Source organism: Eschscholzia californica, unplaced genomic scaffold (assembly GCF_041429995.1).
Source record: "Eschscholzia californica isolate CP2 unplaced genomic scaffold, dmEscCali1.0.p SCAF_1, whole genome shotgun sequence".
Classification (NCBI taxonomy): domain Eukaryota; kingdom Viridiplantae; phylum Streptophyta; class Magnoliopsida; order Ranunculales; family Papaveraceae; genus Eschscholzia; species Eschscholzia californica.
The window spans coordinates 10,159,276-10,168,261 of NW_028238198.1; positions in this window are offsets into that span (position 1 = coordinate 10,159,276).

Sequence of the window (8,986 nt, forward strand, 5' to 3'; positions counted from 1 at the left end):
ACAGTAGTAAGGGGACAAAAACTATCGTTATTAATGGGTGGAGGGTGGTTCGGGATCCAGTAATCCTGCCAGATATTAATGTTAGAGTCTTTATTCACATCCCAAAAGATTAGGCTGGACACAAGGTCAAAATGCTTGACAAGAGACTTCCAAAGGCAGGAGTGGTTAGGTTTAGCAGAGTGGGCCTTGAACTCCTTGGGAAAATATCTAGCTTTAAGGATTTGGGCCTAAGGAGTTTTGGGGTTTTTGAGAATACGCAAGACAAGTTTACTGAGAAATGCTTGGTTATCAAGAGTTGGGAGCCTGAAACCTAAACCACCCAGTTTGCAGGGGAGGCAGATGGTGGACCAATTTATGGTGTGGATAGATTTGGATTTTTCCCAATAGAAGGACCGTTGAATGGCCTCAATGCGATTTTTATGCCTTTTGGGATGACAAATCATTGCATTTGGTATCGGGGAACGACCGTTGTAATTGTTGAAATAACAATGGAGCGGCCAGCATGGGAAAGAAGGTTAGTCTGCCATTTAGAGAGTTTGTTCTGGATTTGCACGAGAAGAGTGGAAAAAACTTGCTTTTTATTGGCTCCTATGAAGAGATGAGTACCTAAATATTTGTCAAGAGAATAGGATTGGTGGACCCGAAGGTTTCGTATGATCATTCTTTTAAACTTTAGATGGGTGTTCTTTGAAAAGAAGATGGTTGATTTAGTGTAGTTAATCATTTGGCCGAAAGACGCACTGAAGGTGTTAAGGATCTGCTTCAGATTGCTAATGTTATCTAGAGAATTCTGACCGAATATGATGCAATCATCTGCGAAGAGAAGGTGTTTTATGGTGATGTTAGACTTGGGGATGGTATAGCCGATGAAATGATTAGGGTTCTCGTTAGATTCTAGGAGTCAACTGAGACATTCCATGGCTATAGTGAAGAGGAAAGGAGAGAGGGGATCCCCTTGGCGAATGCCCCTAGTGACATTGAAGGTGGGCCCCGGACGACCATTGATGAGGACAGCCATGGAGGAGGTGGTGATGCAGGAATGAATGAGTTGAATCCATTGACTAGCGAAGCCAAGCTGCGACAAGATTTTCTCTAGGAAGGACCATTCAATCTGATCAAAAGCTTCGGACATGCCAGCTTGAGGCCGAAAAAACTTTTAGAACCTCGAATAGTTTTGAAGTAATGAGATAATTCCTGACTAATGATGATGTTATCAGTTATCTGTCTCCCAGGAACATAAGCCGCTTGAAAAGGGGAGATGATATCGGAAAGGGTTCTTTTGAGACGATTAGCCAGGATTTTTGTAATGACCTTATAAGTGGTATTCAGAAGGTTGATGGGACGATAATCCGCAGTGGTTTGAGGAGATTTGGTTTTCGGGACCTGACATATGTAGGTGTGGTTAGACATGGGGGGAGGTGAGAAGTTCTGAAAAAATCAGTGACCATATCTATCACATCAATTTTAACTCTGTTCCAATTGGACTGGTAGAAGAAAGGAGGGTAGCCATCTGGGCCAGGGGCTGCCTTAGGTTTTAAGGAGAAGACCGCGCTCTTGATCTCATCCTCAACGGGGGTGACTGTAAGCGAGAGATTCTGGACATCAGTAATCTGAGGAGGGAAAAGGGTGAGCAACTCATCTGAGATGTGAGAGTCCATAGAGGAAGAGATACTAATGAGGTTGGAAGAAAAGATGTTGGCAATTTCTGTGACATCATTGGACCAAGAGTTATCATCTCTCTTAATAACTGAAATTTGGTTTTTTCTGTTACGGTTGATAGATTTAGAGTGAAAGTACTTGGTATTTCTGTCACCTAACTGAATATTCGCAATCCGAGATTTCTCTTTCCACAAACTTTCTTGCTGATTGTAAACTTCCTCAAGCTGGTTGTATAATCTTTGATAGATGTCTTGGTTGCGAACATTCTGAATGGTAGAGGTGAGATGTTTGATTTTGGTCTCAAGATGGCCGAAAACAAACTTGTTCCATCTAGAGAGTTTGATGACCAGGGAATTAAGTTTGAGCTGGATTTGAGTGGGAGAGGTGAGCCAATTACTATTGATAAAATTACCACACTCCGGATGGGACATCCGGATGGGACATCCAAGTACGGATGAATTTGAAAGGCATCTGGCCTAGGTTAGATTTGATTTTAGTGGTGAGAAGAATAAGAACATGGTCCGAGCCGATGCAGGGAGGTGAGTGAGGGTGGAGGCTGGATAGTCAATAAGCCATTGGTGGTTGGTCAAAGCCCTGTCAAGTCTCTCTTGTATTAACTTGCCAGAGAATTGCTTGTTTGACCAGGTGAAGGGTGGACCACTAAAGCCCATGTCATGAAGGATCATGTTATTTATGGCTGATTTGATATTCTTAGCATGTACCGGGAGGGCTTCCTTGCCTCCAACTTTATCCGCAGGGTGTAGGATCGTGTTGAGGTCCCCTATAAGCACCCACGGGATATTATGGTCAGGGACCAGGTTTTGGAGTTAGTCCCAACGTCTCATACGATTGTTATTATAAGGACAGCCATAGAACCAAGATATGATGAATTGGGATCTATAACTAGCCTGGGTGCCCTTAACATGAATAATGTTGTTATCTGCATGCAAAATTTCAAAGGAGTAGGCCTGGGTCCAAAAGATAGCGAGCCCACAAGCTTTATTTATGGGTTCGACTGTATACTGGTTGTAATCCGTATGAAGGTTGAGGAGCTTACCAATGTTGGTATTCATGCATTTGGTTTCCGAAAGAAATATAAGGTCGGGCTTGTGCTATCTAATTAAAGCCCACAAATGCTTACGGTTAAGGAAATTACCACACATTCCACGCGAGAATAGAGAGGTCACTGAGAGGGGGTGTGGTCATACTGTAAGGGTCGAGAAGTCCAATGGCAAAAAGGCGCCACCGAACAGAAAAGAAACTACAAGAAACAGAAACAGAACAGGGGAAGAAACCAACCCACAATAGAAATAAACCCAAAATCAGATAGTTAATCTAACCCCAAGAAAAATACCAACAAGAAACTAAAACCAAATTAGAACCTAAAAGACTTCACCATGACAGCAACAGAGTTAAATATGCTTAAAGAGAAGCAAGACAAGATAGGTGATGGGTCATGAAAATGCCCCATCTGAGTCGTTTAATTTAGCTAAGTTAGTCGGTTTCGAGTCTTTATTATAATAAAATGGTTGGTTTTCTTGATTAGGTGTCTTTTGCGGAGTTAGACGTGAAAAACGGTTAAAAACGAGGAAAAGATGCATGAAGGATATTTTGGTCATTTGGAGTCGAGGACATTCTGGTAATTTGGCCAAGGTCAGTGCGTGGTTGAAAAGTAGAGGTCGAGACGAGTCCGTAGGAGAAAACGGAAGTCAAATCGGAGTCCGGACGAAGGAATAAATCAAGGTCAAAGTTTTGTCAAAGAGGGTTGACTTGCGGGACAACAGCGGGCACACATTTGGCGCGCGGTACACCATCAGACACGTGTCGACGAGCGGAGGCTGGTATACGCGATTCCCGTGTTTCCGCCAAGCAGCGAAACGGACGCTATAGGTCTGATTCGGTGGAGCGCGCCGCAACTTAACCCGGTAGCCCCACTTCAACGTTTTAATCTTGACCGTTCTTCTCCGCGTGTCCCAGATCGACGGTTGATGCTTCTGTGTAGCCCGTTGCAACTTAACTCCGTGCATCCCGTGCCAACGTATTCCGTGTACCCGAAGCAGTTTAAGCTCCGTGCTCCTGGACGCGTGGCAGCTTCCCGTCACTCCAGATCCGCCCGTCTTTTAATCCGACGGCTCCTGTGCACGCCGCAGCTTAACTCCATACACCCGGGAGTATCTTAGCATCCGAAACCCATTAAAAACCCTAGCCACCGACCAGATTGTCCTTTAAACCCCCATTTTTCCCAAAGTAACCCTTCCTTTTATTTTTTTTTACCACTTTAACCCAACCAAAACCCTAACCCTATAAATAAATCCCTTTCTCCTCCATTAGAACCTAGACTTGCAAACCCTCTCATACTTTCTCTCCACCTCCTCTTACAATACCTCTTCTATATCCCTTCTTCTCTACTTCCTCTTACCTAATCTTTCTTCTCTACTACTAAATCCATTTCTTTTCCATTCTTTTTCCATCTTCTTCTCTAACACTATTCTTTCTACCATTAATAGTCATCTCCTTCTTTCTTCCATATTCTTCTACCATTTCTATTCCTCTTCATCTCTTCTTTCCAACTTCTTTCTAGATCTAATTTCTTCCTTCTCTTTCTTTTTCTTATTTGGGTGGCAATAAAATAGCTATTACTTGGATTTCTTGGAGTAAAATTCTTGAGCATAAATGGAGCAAATCTTGGATAAAATGGAGATACATGGGGATATGGAATTGGACATTCTTGGTGATTTCTTTCCATTAATTTCTTAGTATTTTCATTTATTTTACAATGTCAATGAATGTTATTTCTAGATTCCATGTATAGTTAATTTAGCAATCTAAGGTTGTGAATGAAACCCATTTTGGATCTTTATAATACTTGTTCTTGATTAATTAAATCCCTTGATGTGCTTTAATGTCTATTGATTGTTTATCTATATGGATTGGATTTTCTTTCCATTACTCATGCCTCATAATTAGATATTTCATACTTTCGTTAAGTTGTTAGATGGAGTATGCTTTTTAAATGATGAATAATAGTTAAGTGATCCGAATCTTTATAAGGAAGACAATTAGAATTAGTAATTATAAAATTGTTTTATCTAGAATATCATCCGGAATCCAAATAGTTCATTATATTGGATCCCCAATAAATACAAAAGAGATTTAAGTAATTAAGTACTTGTTTTATAAAGTGAAATTATGTGGTGGATTTTATAACCTTAGGTATCTTCTCCCCTCTCTTAGATAGTTTAGATAGTTTCATTTGTTTTCTTATTTCTTTACAAATCAATCATCAAATTTATGAGTGGAGTGTGTGTGTGTGTTAGTCTAAGCTAGCTATTGACATTTTGATTATTGGGCTAAACTCGCCGTCAATATCCGAAATTGCCTACTTATCCCTTGGGACGATACTCGATCTTATTATAAATACTATAACTTGACCCCGTATACTTGCGGGAATAAACCTATATTTTAGGCCCATCAAGTTTTTGGCGCCGCTGCCGGGGATAGGTTTAGTAGTTAGGATATTGTTTGCTTGTTTTGTTCATTAGTTTAGTGTTATTTTTTAACTTAGACGTTTTTCTTTCTTTATTTTCGTAGTTTCTTATCTTTTCTTTTTTTTCAGGTACCACTTTAAGAGAAAAGCCAAAAGCGAAATAGGAGCGAAGGAAAAGAAAGCAATCGAAGGAAAAACGAAACGAGAGGAGCATCCGCTAGTATCGTATTCTATCTCTTTCTTTCTTACTTGTGTGTAATTGGCTGGATAAGTTTTGATTTGCATTGATAGCTTGTTTGTTAGTTCCTTGAGCATTGTGAGATCATGGCACGTTATTCTAACGGTTGGCCATTCCATGTTGATGATGACCTTGATCTGAGGAGTTCCATCACTACCCGACCTGGTATGACCTTTGGGGAATACCAACAGATGAGTAGAAACGAGTCTGCCCGACCTGGTATGACCTTTGGGGAATACCAACAGATGAGTAGAAACGAGCCTGCCCGACCTGGTATGACATTTGGGGATTATCAACGAATGTCTAGAAACGGTCCGATTAGTGAGTGGAGTAGACCATGATCGATCTCGTATGACATTAGGAGAATACCGACAAATGTATAGAGATGGTCAAATTAGTGATGGATATGGTCCGACACTAAATATGTATGAGAGACCTTATAGTCCACACTATTCTGAGACCAATGATTTTAGAGGCAGGTATGATCCTAGTATGTACGGTGGGAGTTATTATCAAGAGTCTTCATTTAATTACACTTGTGAGCCTTATCATGAAGAGACTCTTGAAGATAAATCTCAATTAGAGTCTGTGAGTCGTCTGACTGAAATGATGTTACAACTTGAAGAGACACAAGATCGATTTGAACAGACGCAGATTCAAATGCAACAAGAGTTACATCAGAGGTTTGAGTCTCTAAATCATCAATTAGAGTCTCTAAATCATCCATTGGAGATGATGATGTCACAGTTATTAGCCGACGAGGAAGGGGTTTCACCACCCCAAACTCAAGAGGGTACTAGGTCCGATGGCGAGGGTAATACGTCTAACCCTAGTACTAAGTTAAATGTCGACGAATCAACTGAGAGGACCCAATAGCTTGAACAAACTGATAACCTTGTTGTCTCGTTTCCTCACCATGTGTCGTCTCATCATGATAGAACTATATTAGACTTTGAGATTCAAGATGGTGGCTCTATGAACAAGTTTGGGGATGACACTATATTTAACTTTCCAATTTTCGACACTTGTAAGGAGTCAGTCTTAGATGCCGTACATGATGCTATAATTGACTATGAGGCTTTAGATGCCTTTGAGGACATCGATGACATAGTACCTAGAGACATGTTGGATAGTTTGTCGGACCATTTACCTAAGGAAACCATGGACCTTGACTTGGTCCCTGAGCCTATTGCCTTACCCTTAGAGTCCAGTTCAACCTTTCACGTGATTTCAGACTCGGTCGTTGATCCCTTTTGGGACATTTCAGACCTATTTCCTAGAGTGTCTATGGACATAGTGGATGTTCTATCCACTAAGCTTCCGGATGACTTTGTGCCTTCGACTGACCTCTTAGCCCTTCACTTATATGTCGATCCTTTTGACGACTTCTTAGTCGTCGCCCCTAGTATTTATGCTTACTTAGTGGACCGTGCATCCACTAAGTTTGGGGATGGCTTATTTTCTTCAATCGTCTTACTTGCATTTTATAGTTTATACATAGTTGTGAGACGATTACCATTTGTATATAGTTTTCTTTGGGTTGACCCCCAAATTTTTCGTATTTTGCTTTATGATCGTTAGGCCGATTAATGGGTCTTGATGTTTGTGGGTATCATCTCTGGAAACCCTCCGCGAGACATAACTCGTGCTCTTGTGTGAAAACAAGAGAACTAAAGGCTAATTGCATAGCTCAATGCAATCGTGTATACCCGCGTTAGTGGTAGGTTTTATATGGTCATATGTTTTATGTGCTTCATTCTCATGATATTTGTTGATATTTTAGGAGCAATTCTTATATGTTTTACTTCTAAGGCGTGGTTTGTTCCAAGTTTGGGGACGGCGCGAGCTTGGCATCAACTTGGAACCTCTTTATACATGAGCCTTGGTAGTATCATCTTTTATCTCCTTCGGTTATGGTAATATCTCTCCACTCTTCTCTTTAGATTGACGTGCCTCTTTATCTTTTGGTGAGTGTATGCTTAGAACATTGAGGACAATGTTAGTTTTAAGTTTGGGGATGCGGGATATGACCATAACCAATGCATGACCATGGGTTCAAAGACAAAAGGGTTCAAATTAGCCAAAATTTGAAAATTTTGAACATTTTGAGTAGATTTGCATGTGATTCTAGTGATAGTTTTAAGAATTTTGATGCATATGTGTCGAGTTGATGAGTTTTGTGATTGCTAATGGCCTTTGCATGAAAGTCGAGTCTTTTAGTGTTTGTGTTGTGCCATGTGAGTTACATCTTAGTGAAGAAGAAACATTTCTAAGAGACCTAAAGTAGTCATTAGTGGAGACTTAACCCATGTGAGAGCTCAAAGCCTAAATTACCATTCGAGTGTACTCTTCCGCGCTAACTCCGAGTAGAATGAATAGCTACTCAACCTCGTAACTTGTAAAAGAGCTCATTTGATCTCGTGTGCTCAATTTCCTTAGCCACTAGGAGTGACATTAGGATAGCGAACTAACCTTGCCCTTGTAGTCCATGAAACCCAATGAGAATGCCAACTAGAGGAAAGCGGATACTCCATCACCATCCATCATCTTATATCCCGAGAATGAAGACATGAGATAGAAGAATGAAGAATGTCAAAAGCAAGAATGAAATGAAAAGTTGATTGCAAGAATAGAGTTGTGTGTGTATATTTTGTTTTGGTTGATTGTATTTGTGTTATGAAAAGAAAGAAGAAAAAAAAAAAGAATGAAAAAAAAAATGAAAAAATGAAAAAAAGTGATATGAAAAAAAGAAAAAGAAAGAAAAAAAAAGTGAAATAAAGTGATTTTTTGTGTATGTTTGAGCATGTGTTAGCTCTTTTGTGCGAGTGATGTGATTGTATATATGTGTTGGTTTTTTTGTTCATGAATAAGTATTCGAAGCAAGAAACAAATGTTGAGATGCTTAAGAGGTTCTACCATAATGAAGAGGTCAAAATTCTCGGGAATCCACCATCGTCATCCATCTCTAGTATCCGCTAAACTTTAGAAGGCATTTTTAGAGGGTAGAATGGGTGAGAAGGGCGAGTGAGCTTCCCCACTCTATATAGTGGCTGATTCCTTTTCGAAGATCATTCGTTCCAAAATGTTGTCCTCACCCCTTTTTATGTGTTGAGTCCTAGTTAAGTGATCACACTCACACATACGAGCGAACCATTCTTGAGTGATTTCATTTTTGGAGTGTATGTCCGTGAGGCCGAAGTCGAGGCGAAATGTACTAACTTGGAATCAAAGTTTTTTTACTTCGGAACATAGATGTGCTCATTATGGTATGACACTTGCATTTTAGGGTTAGATCATTTGTGAAGAGACCTTTAGCCTTTACAAGAGCTTATTTACTTGATTCATTATGTGTTGACATGCTTAAACCCTTCACTATATCAATCATGCTTATCTACGATTTGGATTTTGGACCCTTGTGTATTTGAAACCATGATGTTTGTGGGTGTCATCTATGGAAACCCTCACGAGACCACACTCGTCCACTAGGGCAACCTAGGGGTTTAACGGCTTGTTGCATACGCTAAATGCAACCGGGATTCCTCCGAAAGTGAGTTAGGTTTTTTCTTTTGTTTTGTTTTGCTCGAGGACTAGCAAAATCTAAG